Below are 20,245 nucleotides of genomic sequence, written 5' to 3'. Positions count from 1 at the left end.
ATTTTTTCCTGGATATTTATCAACACAGTGACTTGTCACACCATGGCTAGTCATTTTTCCATTAGGCAGCTGAAGAGGATTGGCACTTTAAAGCAAGCCAGAGAGCAAGGTCTAGAAATTTCCATTCAAAATTGATTTTCCTAAAAAATGAAAACTTCCTTCTGAATGTGTTTTTAACAAATGCATGCTTGCAAGTCAAAGCCACTTAGCAGCAGTAACAGTTATATTTAAACAGATCTAAAACATAAAATAACACGATGGGGCAAATAGCAATCACTGACATTTATTTTTTTTTCCTAAAATGAAGTTTCCAAAAGACTTACCAGTTATCAAGGGTATATCATTTGCAGATGTATAATTTTAATTATCTTTGTTCTTAAATGACACTTTATAAGAATGCTCACATGTCCATAGCGTCTGGGAAAGCTATTGTTTATCTGAAGGAAGCACAACATTCATGTCTGTGCATTCATCTAAATTTCTAACCTGTCCGTGGGATGGGTATGCATCACACTGGATAGAAAGAAAACATAAAAAAACATAACCCATATATCCAGGGCCTGAAGAATGTGGTCAAGCACAGGAAGAATTACTTAATGGAGAAAGCAGAAATTCAATAAAAATAAAAAAATTGAAAACACAGCTCACATATTTATCATTATATTATTTTCTTTTTTTTATTACTTCACTTCACAGCCTGCAGAATGCCTTTCGATTATTGTACCACAGCATAGTAATCATTTACAGGGCAGGAGGCTAACAGGGAGGTGTGGAAGTGATTGAGGACCAGGGAGCAAAGGATTATAGAAATAGAGAGGTGGAGGGAGCGGCCTCAAAGTTCTGCTTAAAATGGACTGTTTTATAGGTAACCTAGTCACAGAACAAAGCCTTCGGGGGGGAAACCCCACCTTTCCATTGAACAGAAGAGTAATTAGCACGATCCACTACTATGGCATACAGAATTATTTGGAAAAACTGCACTAACACCACCCATATGCCCCGTTTCGCCCAGATGGCCAGACAGAGGTGCCAGATGAGAGAGTCTGGAGGCTCTGCCAAAACTTGTCCAGAGAGCTGTTGCCGAAACCTGCTTGTGAGATTCCAGGGATTAAAGCACTTTAGGCTTTCTCCTATCCAACCACCTAATTTTGAAAATGAGATAACTGGAACTTTTCAGAGGTCAAAGACTCAGGGGTCACATCATTAGGAAACAGAATATGTATTTTGGATTTTCAGTGTAAGTTCCTTTTAACCAGTGGTTGCCACCGTCAGGTCTGGATTCTTTCAGGGCATGGATATTTTTGTTTCCCATGGATATTTTTGTTTAATTTGCTGTTAAACTCTTTGAGTGTTTCTCCCTAGGAGTGTAAAATGAAGCACTTTTCAACTCCACTGGCTAAGTGTCTTGGTTACAAGGGTGCAGTCAGGAAGAACAAAGGTTTCACTTGGCAAAAGCGGAAAGCAGATGTGGTGCGGAAACGTAAGCCCAGCGTTTCTTTGTGCACGTTCTCCTTATGTCTTAGGATCCCCGAAATGTAAAAACCGGCTAGCAGTGGGCTGCTTCTTGATCTACAGGATAGATACTTGAGGATGGAGACATCCTGAGTAGTCAAGACACAGCTATCTTTTTATGTAGCTGCTCACTGTGCTGAGCAATAGTGCTTGTGTCCTGTCATTGTCTTGAGAACCAAAGGTCAGTCCTCGTGAGAGACACGCTTCTGAGCCATACAATTTAGGGGTGTCCTGCTGACCATACGGAAACCTGCCATCATGGATTGAAAGGACTGGGATAAAACTTTTGTCATACTGGAATTAAAAAAAAAAGAGAGAGAACTGAAGACAAATTGGCAAATGGTGTGCAAGCTGACACTCTGGACCTCGGGAAGCCTTCCTGAAGGAAGGTAGCAAGACTCAAGTCTTGTACACAGCATGACACCACAGCTGATACTTCTGGTCCCAGTAGGAGAATAGACCTTGGCAGCTGAGTTACGAAGTAGAAGCCAGTAACTTTGGCCCGAACCTCATCTTCACAGGGTGCTACACACCCATGGATAAACTGGAAAAATGATGGTATTTTCTATGTCAGTCCTATGACCACTGACAGTGTACAAATTTATTTTGTTTAAACTGAACCAAGTATACCTGACTGCAAGTAGAAAAAAAATCCAAACTAATATCACACTCAGAAACACAGACACAGACAAACACATATGCAGACACACAGAGACAGAGACCACACACACACACACACACACACACACACACACACACACACAGTTACCTACTCCTAGCTAGCAATCTAAACTAAATTAAAAGCTACATGTCTCAGGATATCCCTGCAATTTCAGCACTTCCAAGGCAGAGGTGGGGGAATTTCAAAGCCAGTCTGAGCAACACAGTGAGACTCTTTCAAAACAACAAAATGAAAAGAGTAATTAAACTGAAATCGTACACTTTGTTAGAAATCCCTTATTTAGGACAAAAAGGAATCTTAATTCTTATTCACATATAATCACAGCATTTGATATTTTCTGCCCTCTCCCCCGACCCCCGAGGACTGAGCAGAGGAGTGGAGAGCACCCTCTTTGGATGCTATCTGAGCCCTTTCCATATTCTGACCCAGTTTTTTTCCCCCCCAAGTTATGAGGCTCTCATATATCTTTGGCAAGGAGAACCTTTCCTCAATTTCTTCACTCCCTCATGGACCACCTACAGACATAACCTACCGCCAGAGACGCCCAGATGTAAACACAGGTGTTCAGCACATCTGCACTATCGCACTGGATGGCAGTAATAGCCACATGGTTGGGGTAACCATAACACCATGCTTCTTCTTTAGAGGCAAGTTTATTTATAATTTTCAAATTGAAATATGCAAATTTCAAGTAAATAAAAAAAGCCCACGGGGCTTTATTTCACTGTAAAATTGATCAGAGACATATGAGTATGTCGAGGACTTTCCACACTGAGACATGAAGCCAGTGAGAAGTGAGGATGGTGAATCCATCTCGAGGCAACTGCTAGGAGAACGCACTAGTGAAAATGAAGGTGAAAGGAATATGAGTCAAAAATATGGTTTCTTAAACCATGGCTGAAGAATTGCTAAGAGAGCTTGGTATTGTGACAACCTTCCAGGATTTCAAATCCTCTCTGTAGCTTTAAACATGAAGGATGTCAAAGCAGGTAGTAAAGCTAAAGCATGTCATCTCTCACTATATTGTCAAGATTTATTTAGCAAATATTGCTCCCCTTTCCTTTTTTTCATAGCCATTTAGTATATCTTGAAGCAGACTACTGGAAACAGGTCTCCCCCACAGCTCTGGTGTTACCACAACGAACACTTGAACCTCAGCTTTTCATCCAACATCTATTTTGTGAAGTACACAAAATCCCCTTTCTCAAGGAGTTCAGGAGGGGGATGAGAGAGTAAACAAAGAGACAGTACTCTGTTGACAGACACTGGCTACAGCTCTTGTAGATGGTCAGCCTGGTGGACTGAATAACCCACAGTAGCTCTCCACAGAATATACTATGACAACGAGTAAGGCAGGAAAGCCCCAGCAAGGATCTTGGAGTCTGAATTAGAGGCCTAATCATCAGCTTCTGCTAAAAAGGCACATTAACAGATGGCACATCAGCAGTTGTGTTGAAGGCTGGGCTGCACACTGACTATGGCCCCTTTCAAGCGGACACGCCACGCCGTCCTGTACTTAGGGTGTTGATGCAAGGCAAAACAGATACATAAATTATCCAAGCAGCAGAGTGGCATCTCCTAGTAGTTTCCAAAGACTGTTTTGGAGAGCCTGGGTAGGACTGGGTGGAAGTCTCTCTTTTTAGTTCTAATGAAATCTGAAACAGTGTTGAAAACATAAACCTGTACAATGATCTGTAATTGCTCCAGCAGCTACTATAGCAATTTTAGGTTTAACAATTTTATTTTCTGGCAACTTCTGCACCTATGCTTGCTAGTTGGATTCAGAGTTAGGACCAGAAACTTGGCGGGGGGGGATAAAAGAAAGAAAATTGTACCAGTGTTCTTTATGGTAACAAAAGACTCTCTTTCCTCATCTGAGTGTTTCTGTTTCACCAGGATGGCATATTTATTATTATTTTTTGATCCAGGAAAACTCTGTGAGTTCTCAAGAGCCACCATTCTGGCTTTGATGGCAGGGTAGCCTAACCTGAGAAATGGCATGTCACTGAGACCCAAAGGGTTTGGTTTCACTGTGAACGGATGCATGACTGCCAGAGGTTTCTTACAGTATTTCCTTAGGACCTCTGCTGCCAACTTTGCTCTGGCTCACATATAAAGAGTGTCCCCTTGCTCTTCAAAATGGATGGCTCTGGAAACACTTTGGCATTGCTTCTCATGAAAAGGAGAGAACAATGAAGCCATACTACATTTCTTAATTCACGGTATTTGTACAACACCCGCCTTCATGCTTGTACTTAATAAATGCATAATTCATGACATAAAGGTATTTGAAAAGTAATAGCGTAGGCCAGTGTTTCTCAACCTGTGGGCCGCAATCCCGGGGGTTCCAAAAGACCTTTTCATAGGGATTGTCTAGGACCATCAGAAAACACAGATATTGACATTACAATATATAACAGTAGCAAAATTACAAGTTATGAAGCAGCAACGAAAATTAATTTGTGGTTGGGGATCACTGCAACATGAACTGTACTAAAGGGTCGCCGCATTAGTAAGCTTGAGAACCATCAGCTTAGGCTGTTGTTGGTCTTAGATAATGACGCCCTTAACCAGCACTCTGTAGCTATTTCTCTCCACAGCATGGCAACACAACCTCAAGTGGACCCCTGATCTCTACCTCTGCCATTGTCTTCTGCTGCAGACCATTGTCCGTCGTTGCCTGGCTAGCTGCAGAGGAAGCCACAGGGGAATGAATGCCTGCTTCTATTCAGCCGGCCATCTCCAGAGCTACACAGACCAGCTCAGAGGAGGGCACACTCAAAGCTTAGGACTTCTGGGCTATACACGGAAGGAATTTTTATAATTTTGTGGTCTTGTGAGTTTGCAAGCCCATTTGCCCTTGGAACCACAGACCTCTGACTTGTGGGATTCCTTACGCTGTCTACTCCTAGCTTGATGCCGTCTTTTGATTGAGGTTTCCCTCCTCACCTGGTTGAGCTGACTCCTGACCCGCTGCGGGCCCCTTGATCAACATCTACTGTGACCCTAACCCACTGTACCCTCTTTACCCCTCCCCTCTTTTCCCTCTCCTAATTCCATCCTTTCACTTTCTCCCTCTCCTCCTTTCTGCTTCCCTCCTTTTTCTCCTTTTCCCACCAATTACTCTTCTCCTTTCCACCTCTCTACCCTCCTCTCCTTCCCCCTTCTGTTCCTTCTCTTCCCTTCCTTTCCACATCCGTCCTGTCTGTCTCCTCCCTCCCTCTGCCCTTCTTTCCTTCTGCGAGAGGCGGTCCATCCAGGGCTCGGCGTTCGGCTAGGCGGCGGATCGACGCGCTCGGCGCTCCCGGCGTGCGGAAGTGCGGCCCTTCGGCTAGCTGCAATAGCCGGGGAGCTGGGGTGGGTCGGCAGGGACCTGACGCCGGCTGCAGCTAGCAGAAGCTGGAGGTGAGTGTCGCGTCCTGGCCGAGGATGTCTCGGGTCCGGTGGGGAGCCGCGCGGCACGGGGCCGTCGGGCCTGGGCGACCGAGGAAGGCGGGGTGAGGGGACCCCGGGCGTGCTGGCCGAGCCTCCCGCCCGCCGCGCGCCCGCCTCGGCGCCGGACCGCGGGAGGTGCTGGCGATGGAGAGGGGTCAGTTTTTAATCTGCTGAAGCCCTCCGTGTCGACGTGGATGCTGCGCTTGAGTGGTCTCTCCGTGAGCTGGCTTAGTGAGAGCAGCAAGTGCCTGTTTCTAAGTCAGCCACACCTCCATTAGGCCATTTGGGTGCCCTGTGTTCAAAAACTAACGCCAGCTGGGATCACTCTGCTAAGGCATATAGTATTGTTGTTTATAAAGCTTAGCATGTGATGGCCCAGGCTTAGCAACAGATTCCGTCAGTGACGGGAACGGAAAGCGAAAACAACGATGACCTAAGTGTAAAAAAATCAGTGATTCGCAAGGTGATAGGTAAAGATGCTGATCTCGCTGCTTACAGTGTTCTCTTGTTTGACTCAGAAGACACTTAGGATTTTTTAAGGAAAATGTTCTCTCATCTGTTGGGAACAACTCTTGGAGTCATTAGAAAGTTCCTTTTTTTTTTTTTTTTTTTGTCAGTTATGTAATTTCCTGTACCAGACATTTGAACTATTACTTTTCAAAGGGTGATACATAGCCATGTAGATTACGTGCAAAACATTTGTAAAGGCTGTATTCTGGTCCGAGGCATCATCAACTTTTGCCACTTAAAACTTTTCATGACCTTATTTTCTGGTTGGTTCTTTGTCTATGTAAGTTTATGAAATAGGTAGACAGTGTATTCATTCATTAACCATAAATCACAAAGCATTTTATTTTAAAACAAATTTTGTATACATATTTATAATAAATTTACCATTTATTAAAGAGGAAGGCATGGGGCTGGATGACTCGTTTATTTTTACACAAAGAATTAAGTTTTGGTTAAATACTAGATACTACAGGACACCAGCCATCTTTCATGATTTTCAGAGTTGATTGATATTTTCATTTTTTATAATCGTCAATGCTAAGGCTGTTGTTCCGTATAAATACACAGTACAGAATGAGGTGCAATTAGGAACATTTTGGAAATTGTTGGAAATTTGTCCTTACTCCCAAGCAAAATTCACTGGTGGTTTTTTTAGTACTTCCAAGACAGTAACTCAAACAGCCATTCTTCAGATTAAAATTCTGACCTAACAACCATTCAGAGACCCACTCGTTTGATGATACATGCTGAAGAATGCCAGTAGGGAAATGTATTGTCTTTGCTTTCTGTAATCAAACCATTTTCCTTCTTCAAGAACAGAACACTGTGTGTGTGTGTGTGTGAGAGAGAGAGAGAGAGAGGGAGAAATTTTTTTTATTTGCTGTAACCAAGTACCTTTTCAGCAGCTTAAGGGAGGAAGGGCTTACTCTGGAGCTATATAGCCGGTGCTGGTGAGGCAGGACAGTGGTAGGATGGTGCCCTGGGACTCCTCACCCCTTGGGGGAACAGGAAACAGACTGAAGTGAGGATGTGGGGCTGGGCTCTGGATCCTCAGGTCCCCGCCCCTAGTGGCTCACTTTCTCAACAAGGCTCTTCATCCTAAAGCTTTCAAGACTACCAAAGCCAGTGTTAGATGGTTTTGAGGCTATAGGGGATGCTTATATTCAAATCGTAACATACGGTGAAAGCACTGCTGTTGATAACATACAGTAATTTGACTCTGAATTGAAGTGTTTCAGTTTAACACTCTTGGGTAGTTCATGGTATGGGAGAAGTTCAGAACCAAGGCTGTAGTGAAGTTGGACTGAGTACTGCTAGCAACATCTTGGATTCACTATGGGTTTGATTTTTTAATTCATTTTTGATCCTGTGTGTTCAGAGAACTTCCATTTTGCTTTTCTTTCTTTTTTCTTCTTTACTTTTTTTTTTCTTCTTTTTGATACCTCTACATGCAGTTACATGACCCTAGATAACCTACAGGATTACCACCCACGGTTTAAGAATCTGCATTCTGATAAAAGACTTTGTATCAAATACAATCTCTGAGTGTGTAGCTACAGCAGGATCTGACCACATAGGAAATGCTGGCCATAAACTTGTCTCTCAGTTATCTTTTCACATATTTTCTGGTTGGTTCTTTCTCTTTCTCTCTCTCTCCCTCTCTTTCTTTCGAGATGGTCTCACTGTGTGCTCAGGTTGATCTTGAACTCCTTGGCTCAAGTAATCCTCATGCCATAGTTTCCTTGGTGCTGGGACATATACCACTATGCCTGGCTTTTCTTTACTCACCTTTATGAGGCCCCGGTTCCTAGTAGTACCTACTGTATGGTGCACATAGTATGTTTTTAAATAGTTACCTAGTAGATGAGTTTTAGGTGTTTGTTGTAGGTGATCGTCAGATTGATTGGAGTGGGAAATACCATTGATTACTAGGCAGTGTGAGGAAGTGTTGATAGACAGTCTCAGGGAAGTGTCTGTGGCTACCCCCCACCCCAACCCCACTGCATTCGGAGCTGGAATCGGAGGGACTGTTCATTAGAATCAAACACTTTACAGCATGTTTATGTCGATTAGAGGAATGATTGCTGTTGGCACAAACAGGCAAACTTGAAATAGTTGAAGAGACATTAGAAGCTGTGAATATGCACATAGGCCTTTTGGTCTCAGTGTGGAAATTAGAGTCAAAAGTTATTTTGGTGTAGGAGTTAAAGCAACCGTTCACTTCTCCACATCCTACCACGTGCATGACAGCAGCTGTATTGCGGTACTCGGCGTCCTTGAGTCTTAGTTTCCCTTTTCTGTGTATTCAGAGACTGTAAAATATGCCAGACATGTGTAGTGGTGTAACCCTCTATTCCCAGAATGGGGTGGGCTGATGTAGGAGGATGCGGAGTAAGAGATCAGCCTGAGCTACACTGTTGCACTATCTCAAAGCAAAAACAAATAGAACTTCTATAGATGAAACAGACAAATAAGAACAGCAAGAAACATAACCAACTAGATTATCTCAATATTTGGACATCAAAATTTCCACTCCTGTGAATCACATTCTCACTTAACACTTGTCGTATTTCCGAGAGTTAGTGGCTGTGGTTATCAAGAAAACTCACCTAGTACCAGTGGTGGTTCTAGTCATCCCTGGACCTCCCAATTTTAGTGTTTGAGATGGGTATTCAAAATGACATCAGCCTGGATTCAGAAGGGGCTTTTTTTTTTTTTTGGTCTTCAAAAAATAGCTTGAACCAAACTGTATTAATGGGTGTTTGGGAAGAAAGGGTCAGATGGGATAGAGTGAGAGGGAAAGCTCTGAGGAACCCCAAAAGACAGGGAAGGTGTATATTTGGGCTGCCTCTGAGTGGCCAGTGAGCAGGCATGAGCAAGTGCTCTCCTGGTTACAGAGTGCTGTTGGTTCAGGCATAGCATTTGGAACTGACCTGTTAGACAGCCCCTCCCCACAATTACATTTGGTCATTGAAAAAGCTTCCTGAACATTCTTAAACTCAGTACTGTTGGTGGCAGCTACAGCTGAGGTGGAACATTCATTTTGTGTTTTATTGAGTACAGTTTGTTCTGCTGGACCTAAGGAGTCTAGATTTTTAATTGATGAGAGAATCGGTTGCCCAGGTGGATCCAAAAAGCACTCAGAATTGTATAAAGTGTTGAAGGCGCTACCTTGCTCTGCTAGCAGCTTCCTCTGGAAGCTTTAATGCCCGTCTTCCTTCCTTCCTTCCCTCCTTCCTTCCTTCCTTCCTTCCTTCCTTCCTTCCTTCCTTCCTTCCTTCCTTCCTCCCTTCCTCCCTTCCTCCCTCCCTTCCTCCCTTCTTTTCTTCCTCCCTTCTTTTCTTCCTTCCTTCCTTCTTTCCTTCCTTCCTTCCTTCCTTCCTTCCTTCCTTCCTTCCTTCCTTCCTTCCAGTCACTTTCAGTTTTACGTTCTGAGACTTTGAAAGTTACATGATTGCATTCATTATATTATCATTTTACTGAGCGAGAAAGCCAGACAAATAGCCTGAGTTATTTGGCTGTGGTTTCATCATAATGGAAGCCCCATGTGAGTGGCATGATGTATGTGTATGTAAGTTAGGGGCTCTGCAGGAATCAGAATTCATGCCAGATGGTTCAAATGAGACTTTAATGAAGGGACTATTTGGAAAGCTGTGGTTATCTAAAAGATGGTGAGGCTCAAAGAGAAGCAAAATGCTGGAAGGTTCAGAGGGAGAAAGTAGATGCTGTTGAGGGCAGGAGGCAGGGGGTAGTGTTTTGGAGTCAGCTTATATCCAACATAACTCAAACACCAGGTCAATGCAGATGACAAAAATTTATTGTAATCAAGCCCCTCTTGATCCATCAGGGCCACAAAAGAGACTTGGGAGTCGAATTGTGACGCCGAAGGGACCTTGTACAGCATATTTAAAGGATGAAACCGTAAAGTGAGGGGGAGTGAGGTGGGCTGTAGCATTGTCTAATTATATTTTGACATAAGGGATTGAGGAGGGAAGTTTCCATCAATCAGGATAGAAGTAGGTTCTGGGCCCTGGGAACATGAACTTAGTTGACCCTTCTGGCAAGATGAAGAAGTTGTCCTTGAGATGGCTGGACTGTCTCCTTACAATTTGTCTCTGAGATGGCTGGACTCAGACAACTGTCTCCTTACAACAGATGCTGTTAAGCTATTGGGAAGTCCCCAGCTCCCCTAGGGCCTGGGACCTTGAGCCTAGTTTCCCACTAAGATTAAGTGGAGTCAGAACACTAAATGGAACATTTTAAATGCTTTTCAAATTTCTTACTCATTCACATATATTCTTAGTAGGTGATCTTGCCACCTGCTCTAGAAAGAATAGAACTCAGTAGCATCTTGTAGTCCTTGTACCAAGGCAATTTCTTCTTCAATTTTGGACAGAGATGCATCTCTCTCTGTACTTGGCTGGGAAGCTCATCTGTTTGTGCCTCTGACTGTCGTTCTTGCCTTGCTAACCTTGCTCTTCCCTTTGTGTAGCTTTAGAGGCAGCAACAAGAAAGGCACCTGCAGGAAGAAATACAGCCCTCCTTTGATCTCAGAATCTTGTTAGTTCTTTTTTCTGTACTTCTTCCCTTCCCATTCATATTTTTTAAAATAGTTGCCAATATTCCTTTTCTGTTAAGCTGTCCCACTGCCATGAGCAGTCTTGGCCTTCTAATGTTACTCCTGTCCACTGTAATGCCTGGACACACAGCAAGCCCTTAACGAGTGTTAAGATAGAATAAACCTTTGATAGAATAAACCTTTTCACAGTCCTGCTGTACTTTTGCACTTTCACTGTTCTGGGATATGGAGAACCAACCTGTTGAGGTTCCGAGTGATCTTTTTCTTTGCAGCCTAAATTGTCTCAGTGGCCTAATCAGTGCTTTTATTTGCTAGTGACCTTTTCAGTTTTTTGTAGGTGGTTTGTCTTTTACCAGTGACACCTGAGCTTTTTTTCTTAACAGTACAATTTCTATTATACAAGGAATTAATTTTTGTTGTTCCATGTGGATTGAAGCAGAAGGGATTGTTGTATACCCAGGATACAATATGCAAAATATTTTTGAGCAAGTAATGCTGGTTTTAATGGGAAGCCACTATTCCTTGTTCCTTTCTTTGATTGATCATTGCTGATAATTTGTCATCGTGCAGTGGGTTGAAGATCAGCCAGCTTGAGACTCCAGGCTTTGGCTGTGCCACGTGAGAAGATGGCTTAGCTGTGACCTCAGGAACCAGGGCGATTTTGAGTAGCGCTTCTTGGTGAGTCCATGCTTGTTTAATGAGGCTAGCTGGCTAACCCAGGAGTTAGGTAGTAGATGAGTTATGGAGGAGCATTGAAGGCCTCGTCAGACTTGGCCTGTGTGCTTTCTTGATCTGGTTAGTATTTTTCCTGATGATCTCAGGTGCATTCTCTTCCCCTAATCCCATATGTCCAAGTGTAGTAGGAGGTAACAGTTTTTCCTCATTCATAAACAAAGAGACATGAGATAAAATAGAAAAATAATAAAAATTATGTGCCATCCATTTATTGTTACATTCTTTTAACTCCCATATTTTCCTTCCTAATGGACTAAAATGTAAATGCTCATATTTTCCTTAAAAAAACATAGATAACATATTTCAATTACATTTCATTTGTGGAGGTAGAGAAGTAAATGAATTCTAAAGAGAGGGCACGGAAGGCCAGGCAGGAAGCCTTACCCACTCAGCCTGCCTTTTGGCAGCTTATCTCAGACCCTGAGTCTCTGAGCAGGCCCCACCGCAGAACAATGTGGACTCCCTGGCTTCTTTCAGGTTTGAGTTTTTGTTTTTGTTAACTATGGCTTTGCATTGAGACCTGAGGAAAAATTATTCACTGAGGGTTATTTATTTATTTATTTGATCCTAGAACACCTTCTTGGTTATAATTTTATTTTCTGACCTTTTCCTAATATTTTTTTTCTACCAGTTAATTTTAAAATGTACTTTTAACCTGAGATTCTATAAAAAGGAATTAGTAATTTACTTTCTTTTTTTTTCTACTAATAAATATTTTGGAAAATTAAGTTTATGTCTTAGTACAGTAAGGGAAAGTTATGAAATTAAGTTTCTGAGTGCAAGGCTGAGGCATTGGCTTAGTGGTTTGCTGTATTAACACTAGGACCTGAGTTTGGGTCTCCATCACTCATGTAATGGCCTAGCATTTCTTATTTCAGGATTGAGGGCTAGGGACAGGCAGATCTCTGGAGCTAGCAGCCAGCCTAATGGAATGGTGAGCTCCTCCAGAAGTGTGGGAGAGAGATTCTTAAAAAAAAAAAAAAGAAAATCGAAAAGATGAAGAGCAATAGAAGATATCTGACTGACCTCTAGTCTCTACACTTGCATCCATGAGCAAGTACACCTATACACACATACGCACACATGTACACAGGCATGTAATACACACATACACACACATACACACACACACACACACTCTTCCTCATCTCTGTTGCAAAAACCCTTTAACGTATGTCATTAATGGTGAAAAGAGAGAATGTATAACCTGTCTAATATAAATCCATAAAGAAAATGCAGTTACACACTATAAATTATAAGAAAAGATAGCCTTTTGGCTTTATTTTAATGAAATGCTTTTATAGTAGTGATTTTCTCTTTTGACCTGTGATGGATAGGAGGTTAATTGATGTTAAATGGATGCTTTGTTAATCCTTCATCAGCTACTAAATTGGTTTGGGGGAGTCCAGGTCAAGATTGCACAGGGCCAGGACCAGACTGTTTTCTCAAGGAGGGTTACAGAATCCACCCTCCCCATCTTCCCCAAAGCCTCCACTCTCCAGCTGTCTGTACAGGGACCTCTTCCATCTCCTTTCCTGCTCCCCTCCCCTCCCTTCAGCCCTCTAGCTCCCCACCCCCTCCTCCTGCTCCCCCCCCATCTGCAGAGTGACAGCTTGTAGATGTTGCGTGCGAGTGAGCTGGACTGGCGCTGTGTGGTCCGAGTGTGTGGTCTCCAGCTCTGCGGAGAGGCTGCTAACAGGGTGGATGGGAGAGAGCAATACTGTTTACTTTAATTTATTTCGGATGCCGGAATTGTGCTCAGGGTTTCTCCTAAGCTTGACTGCACTGCTAGCAGCTTCAATCTCTCACAGCTGCGGTGCAGGCTGATCTGCCCCGGCCTCTCAGACAGGCACTTTCCTCAGCATCTGCCTGTTTAATCCCCCTGTGGCTCAGAAATGTTAATGGCACTGCTGAGTGCTCTGATTATTTCCTTTCACGATGTCAGGATATATGGCCTTGAAGACATTTCTTTTGAGATGGAGCTAGACAAATAAAGCAGAAACTGTAAGATAGCGACCAAGTCGGTGTATTTTTGGAAATTGGGAAAGCTATTATTTAAAATTTGGATCGAATTAATCTGACTGTAGTCAAGTAAAAGGATCTGGGAGTTAGGTGACATCTGCCATGTTTAACCATTTTAAAAACATAAACCAATTTAAGCTGATGGTTGATTCCTTGACCTTCTGTGGAAACGCCCATTGATTTTGGCATGCCTGTTTACTGTTGTTTTGTCAGCAGGGAATATTGCCTTGTTTCATCTAAAATGCCTGACAAGTTGAAAGAAATGAAACTTTGTTTTTATAGCGTAGTATATACTAGGGCAGTATCTTTTCCCCTAATGCTTGGATTATGAATATCTCAATAATATTTCCTTGGTTTTATTTCTGAACATTTTAGCTGAGGTGCTCAAGCGCCATGTTATTTAAATAAATAGCTGTAGACTTTTAACATTCCTTGGGATTTGTGCATTGTTTAGCTTTTCTTTCCTGTCTTCCTGGCAGTCTTGCTGGGGTGGGATTGCTTTGTCCATCAATTGTCCAGTGAGGACAGGGAAGTCTGGGTCAGTGGCATGTGTTTTCAGAGAGTCTTCTGTATTCTGCACCCCATCCAGCCCATCTACCCTTAGCCCTAAGTTGTAGCACGTGAACTCAAGTGGCATTCATAAGGGAAAGCCTGCCCTTCCTCCTCCTGTGGTTCTTCAGGAGAGGACATAGCTCTCCTTAGCCTCCATACACAGAATCAGAAGACTTTAGTCAGTAGTAGTGCTAGATATTTTAGAACTTTTCCCTTTCCTTTCCTTTTTCCTTTCCTTTCCTTTCCTTTCCTTTCCTTTCCTTTCCTTTCCTTTCCTTTCCTTTCCTTTCCTTTCCTTTCCTTTCCTTTCCTTTCCTTTCCTTTTTCCTTTCCTTTCCTTTTTCCTTTCCTTTTTCCTTTCCTTTCCTTTTCTTTTTCCTTTTCTTTTTCCTTTCCTTTTTCCTTTCCTTTCCTTTCCTTTTTCCTTTCCTTTCCTTTCCTTTCCTCTTTCCTTTCTCCTTTCCTTTCTCCTTTCCTTTTTCCTTTCCTTTCCTTTCCTTTCCTTTCCTTTCCTTTCCTTTCCTTTCCTTTCCTTTCCTTTCCTTTCCTTTCCTTTCCTTTCCTTTTTCCTTTCCTTTCCTTTCCTTTTTCCTTTCCTTTCCTTTCCTTTCCTTTCCTTTCCTTTCCTTTCCTTTCCTTTCCTTTCCTTTCTCCTTTCCTTTCTCCTTTCCTTTCTCCTTTCCTTTCTCCTTTCCTTTCTCCTTTCCTTTCTCCTTTCCTTTCTCCTTTCCTTTCTCCTTTCCTTTCTCCTTTCCTTTCTCCTTTCCTTTCTCCTTTCCTTTCTCCTTTCCTTTCTCCTTTCCTTTCTCCTTTCCTTTCTCCTTTCCTTTCTCCTTTCCTTTCTCCTTTCCTTTCTCCTTTCCTTTCTCCTTTCCTTTCTCCTTTCCTTTCTCCTTTCCTTTCTCCTTTCCTTTTTCCTTTTTCCTTTTTCCTTTTTCCTTTCCTTTCCTTTTTCCTTTCCTTTCCTTTCCTTTTTCCTTTCCTTTCCTTTCCTTTCCTTTTTCCTTTCCTTTCCTTTTCCTTTTCCTTTTCCTTTTCCTTTTCCTTTTCCTTTTCCTTTTCCTTTTCCTTTCCTTTCCTTTCCTTTCCTTTCCTTTCCTTTCCTTTCCTTTCCTTTCCTTTCCTTTCCTTTCCTTTTCCTTTTCCTTTTCCTTTTTTAGTATGCTCTCAAGGTTGGGTGGCCGTCACCACTGACTCTAGATAGCTTTTTTACTTCAGAAGAGATCCCTGCACTCATCATCAGTCCTGTAACAGTCTTCATTCCTATAACTACCACTGATCAACTTAATGTTCAAAATGTATTTCCACATTTATTTAGGTGGGGAGGGGCTCATGTGCCACAGTCAGGAGGACACTTTGGACTGTTCTCTGCAACCACCATTCGAGGTCCCTGGTGCTCATATGTGACTGAGCAGCTTATAAAAGCCAATCGGAGAGCTCTGTGTTCTTGGAGTTGCACAGTCCAGGCACTGTTCCCTGGGGGTCCAGCAGGATGGAGGAATAGGAATTCGTATGACCGACCTAGCCGTGCTATTGAGATAACTTGATAGTCATACCTCCCCGGAGAAATGAACAAGTGTAGGGCAGATCCAGGGATCAAACTCTGGTAGGCAGGCTTGGCTGCACACACTTTTACTGGCTGAGCCATCGTGTGGGCCCCACCGTTCTACGCAATGTGTGTTTGAGTTTACTTGGTTTGAACTTTCTGCTAATTTGGTTGTTTGTGTTGATTATGGTAAAGTAAATGAATAGCATTAGTCATTAGTCTTAAATAAATGTCATTACCTAGATATTTATCTAAGAAGTAAAAATTTTCTTTATGTAAAAAAAAAATACCTACAAATGCTGCCTAAGTCAGATGATGATAACTAAAACGGAACTTGTATTTGGGAACATGTTGACCTCAGACTTACATGTGACAGATGCCATGGGAATGCTGTCTCGTAGTTGTCCACCAGCCACAGCAGCAGTTAGCTGTACAGGGGCCTTTAAAAACCTTCCACTGCTTATTGGTGCTTATAGGGAACTCTAGAAGGGGGGGGTCCCTGATTGACTGAACCCCACTGTTTCTAGCTTAGCTGCTTCTGGGCTGCTCCTTCAGGAATGCACTTTTGGAAAGGACCACTGGGAGCTGTCCTCAGAGCAGGCTGGGTCTGAGGGGTAGGTGAGGCAGAGCATGGAACTCAGAGTGTAGCAGACAGTGTTTCAAGCACATTTCTGTGGAAGACAACTTCATTTCTGAACCAAAGAATTTGGATTTTTCATGAGTTAGAACTGAAAGGTTGTTACATTTTGCATATTGTCAGCACCGTCCCTTCCTCTTTCATATATGGACATTTGAAAAAACAAACTATACCTTTTTTTTTTTTTTTTTGGTGGTGGTGGGGGAGCAAGTGGGCTCCTGCTGAGCTGTGTCCAGCCATCTTTTCACTCTTTGTTTTGAGGCAGGGTCGCAGTAAGTTGGTCAGGGAGTCTGGAATTCACTCCGTAGCCAGCTAGGCCTTGAGTGGCCCTTACCCTCCTGGTTCAGCCTCCTGAGTAGTTGGGTTTATAGGTTTGTGTCACCAGGTTGGAGAAAAACAAATTGTTTTTGATATCAAGATTGGTGAAGGGGTAGGGTTCATTTCAGTTAAATAATTAAGAAAAAGTTTTAGACCTCTCAGATTTGAATTTTTGGTTCTTCAGGTAATTCTCTATTAAAGCAATAAAATGTCGATATCTGTACCTTTTATGCCCCAGAAAAGGAACTGCTTGGCTCAGATCTTGGTGGTTAAGTGGCTCCATCTTGTTTTTCCTTGTAGCATGTTTCTGTATTGGTGAGCAAGAGCACTGGTCATCCATCGATTGCCAGTTTAGGATATAATTAGCAAAACTCAATTTCTGTGGTAGATTTTGGTGACTGTTATTATGCGAAGATTTACCGGTTTAGCCCTGGCAAAATGGCTCAGTGGGAAAAGGCACTTACCATGTAGGCCTGACATCAGAGTGCGAGCCCCAGAACCTAACCTACATAAAAGTAGAAGGGAAAAGTGATTCCACAGAGTTGTTCTCTGACCTTTGTGTGTGCGTGTGCGCGCACACATACACACACACACACACGGGAGGGGCAGGGGGTATAGTGTTGGCAGAGGAGTGGCAAGATGACTCAGTGGGTAAGGGAGCTTGCTGCGAAATCTTGGGTTTGATTCTCAGTATCCACATCAAAGTGGAAAGAGAGAATGGACACCACAGGGTTGACCTCTGACTCCACATGCATGGCTACATACCAATTACATTCCCCTACACACAAATGAAAGAAGAAAATGAAATAATAAAAACCCATGCAACATGTGGGACACAGTCCAGAGGCAAAGAATGGTATCTCCTCTGCAGGAGAACACATCTAGCTGATGTTTCACTCAAAGGCCTCGTTTCCTGATTTCGCATAGCTAGAATTTCACAACATCTTCGAGGTTCCTGCTGCTCTGGTTAAAAGCTTGTAAGAGTTCTAGCCACGCTGCTTAGATAACGTCGTAGTATTACCTCACAGGAGAAAGGAACAAGCGTAGGGCAGAGTGACAGAGGGGACAGCCTCACATGATCAGTGTTCCTCTGCTCCCTGCTTTGGATCCCATCCAGAGTGCTCCCTCAGGGTGTGCTCTACCTTGTTGTCCAAGGCCCACCTATGCTTTTAAGGTTGTGTACCCACACTCACAGCTGCAGGGAGAACACGTAGAAAGTTATCAAAGCATCTCTTCTCTGACCCTCCGCCCTTCTCCAGTTTCATCCTCTCTAGTGGTGACCTGTGGTGTGAATCTTCCTCATCCTTTCTCAGCATATTATATTTGTAGGTAGGAAGCTTTTGCTTTGTTTTCTAAAAAAAAAAAAAAAACTTAGATAGTATTAATGTGATCCTGATTCTGACATACAGATTGTACCAATTTTGGGGAGAACGTAGAAAAATTTTACATTTGAGCTGTATATACGACTTAGTCCACTGTAAGGATACAAACTGAGATGTGTAGATGAGGCAACATGTTTGTTTTAATGTGCTTAAATTCAGAAAACAACATAAAAGTTTGTCAAGGTGGAGGGATAGCTAAAACGGGAGATGGATGCTGGATGATGGGGCGTAGAGGTTCTTATGTATGTTCAAGGTTTTCGTGCTAGAACATAAGCTGATCAGTGGAGAATCAGACTAGGATACTACTAATTTTCAAGCCCAGTTGTGCAATTGTCTTAGTGTTCTATGGCTATGAAGAGACAACATGTCTGTGGCAACTTTTATACAAGAAAGTATTTAAATGGTGCTGGCTTACAGTTTCAGAGCCTTAGTCCATTATTGTCATGGCAGGAAACCTAGCAGTCTGTATTCAGGCATGGTGCTGGAGAAGGAGCTGAGACTTCTATATCTGATTGGCAGGCAGCTGAGAAAGAGCATAAGCATCTGAAATCCCAGTGCCCACTCTTTGTGACACATACCCTCCTATAAGGTCACACTTCCTAACTCCTCTCAAGAAGTACCACTCCCTAATTACCAAACATTCAAATTTCTGAGCCTATGGGGCCATTTTTATTTAAAACGCCACTACTTAATAGCTATGTCCTTGAGACAAGTTTTACTTTTTTTTGGCTGGCCCCAAACATCTAGGCTAGAGACATCCTCCTGCTTCTGGCTTCTGAGTATATGCTGCCCACTGTAACTCTGAACAGTTGTTTAGTCTCTGCAGCTTTTACTCTGCTAGTGAGACAGTTCAGTATCATAGAATACTTTGGGGATCAACTTGTCGTCTAGCTAATCCTGTCCATCACAATCTAAATTTATGTCTTTATTTACTAATGTGATTTAAGTCTTCTTTGCTTTTCCATGGTTTTCATGTCTCACTTTCTGTAGAACATTTCCCTGGCTGGACCTTCATCTTGCCTTAAAGAATTTTTTACTTATTGAGGCTGCTCCCCAGCCCCTGGCTCTAACAGATGAATTTGACTGCAGGAATCATGTCTAATGATCCTCTTAGTGTAGAATATTTTCATTATTATTCACCTTTCAAGAATATTCTGCATCATTGTGGAAGTATAGCTAAGACATTAGCACATTTTGGCTGAAATTTAATTCTTCTCAGCATGGAAAGGGCCTCTCTTGCTGCCAGCAGCAATAGGGATTTTCCCCAGAGTGAGAGGGCAGCCATGAACTCAGCCTCGGGTAAGATCCAGCTCTGCTACCCCAGCTCCAGTGCTTCCCTGGGGTTGAATTTGCTTTTCACATTTATTGCTTTCCTCTCCTCATTTGTGAATTGCCCGTCCTGCCTCCCTTTACTCTTTCGAGGATTTCGAGTTTCATTGATCTTTGTGTCCTGTGTATGAACGGTAAGCTATTCATGTTTTGTTATCTTGGACATTTTCTCAGACTTTTTGCTGGCTTTTAAATTTGGTTGTCTCCCCCAACTCTGCAGAAGGTGGGTTTCTGTATGCTGAGACATCAGTGTGCTCCCTTGTGGGTCTCCCCTCAAGGCCAGCTGTGCTCCTCCCATCACTGTGGCTGTAACACACAGTTCACTTAGGATCTTCCATTTGATTTTGGTTGAACTAAAATTACATTTAGGTTTGACATTTAAATAACCATGGCTATTTAAAGAAACATAATTGAGAAAATTATGGTGCCCACTGAAATTGAAGTATCTCTGAGTTGAAGCTAATATTGCAGTAGATACAGGCCAAGCATATGCTTACCTAAATCTTCCCTGTCAAGGTGTGGCTCCACCCACTGCCACTGTCTGAGCTTCAGTCTTACAGTGTTAGCACTGTGGGAAATCTCTTCCCTGGAAACAAGCTCTCTCAGGCTGCTGCCTTTTCCTTCTCCCAGCATGAGATTCCTTATTTCTTTGGGATCTCTTGTTTTCATAGCCTGAGAGTAAGATTGAGAGACACAAGTGTCTCTTTAGAATATCTTCAGTTCTGGAAGGCCTGTCACTGAGCTCAGACCCCTAGCTGGGAAGAGTATTTTAAATAAAACCTAGAGTCATGTTTATTCTTGAATACATACCTTAATACCAACTGTGTAGTACGCATGAAGACTTCAGCCTACTAATGAAGGAGATGAGGTTTCTCAAAGACTGCTCTGTCCCAGGTACCCATTTCTCTCAGAACGGAGGCAGGCCTTAGTATGTAGGCTGGAGAAGTCAGGAATCAGGTATTCTGATCTTTCTGTCTGCTGTTACTACTCTGTGAAGAATTTTAAA

At 42.7% G+C, this 20,245-nt stretch overlaps 1 protein-coding gene across 2 annotated transcripts in view; it reads left to right on the top strand.

Annotated features, from left to right (window-relative positions):
• The first annotated feature begins 5,442 nt into the window (after nt 1–5,442).
• Exoc2 (exocyst complex component 2) overlaps nt 5,443–20,245 on the top strand; it is a 165,366-nt gene continuing 150,563 nt past the window's right edge. The window contains exons 1-2 of one of the 2 annotated variants that reach the window (XM_060372888.1): nt 5,443–5,599; nt 11,289–11,396. The gene's annotated coding sequence lies outside the window, so the exon portion shown is untranslated. The remainder of the gene's footprint in view (nt 5,600–11,288; nt 11,397–20,245) is intronic. The other variant, XM_060372887.1, reaches the window with a different exon arrangement.

Source organism: Meriones unguiculatus, chromosome 19 (assembly GCF_030254825.1).
Source record: "Meriones unguiculatus strain TT.TT164.6M chromosome 19, Bangor_MerUng_6.1, whole genome shotgun sequence".
NCBI classification, from domain to species: Eukaryota; Metazoa; Chordata; class Mammalia; order Rodentia; family Muridae; genus Meriones; species Meriones unguiculatus.
Note: the sequence above shows the minus strand (reverse complement) of the source record. Positions and strands in the feature narration are given on the sequence as shown.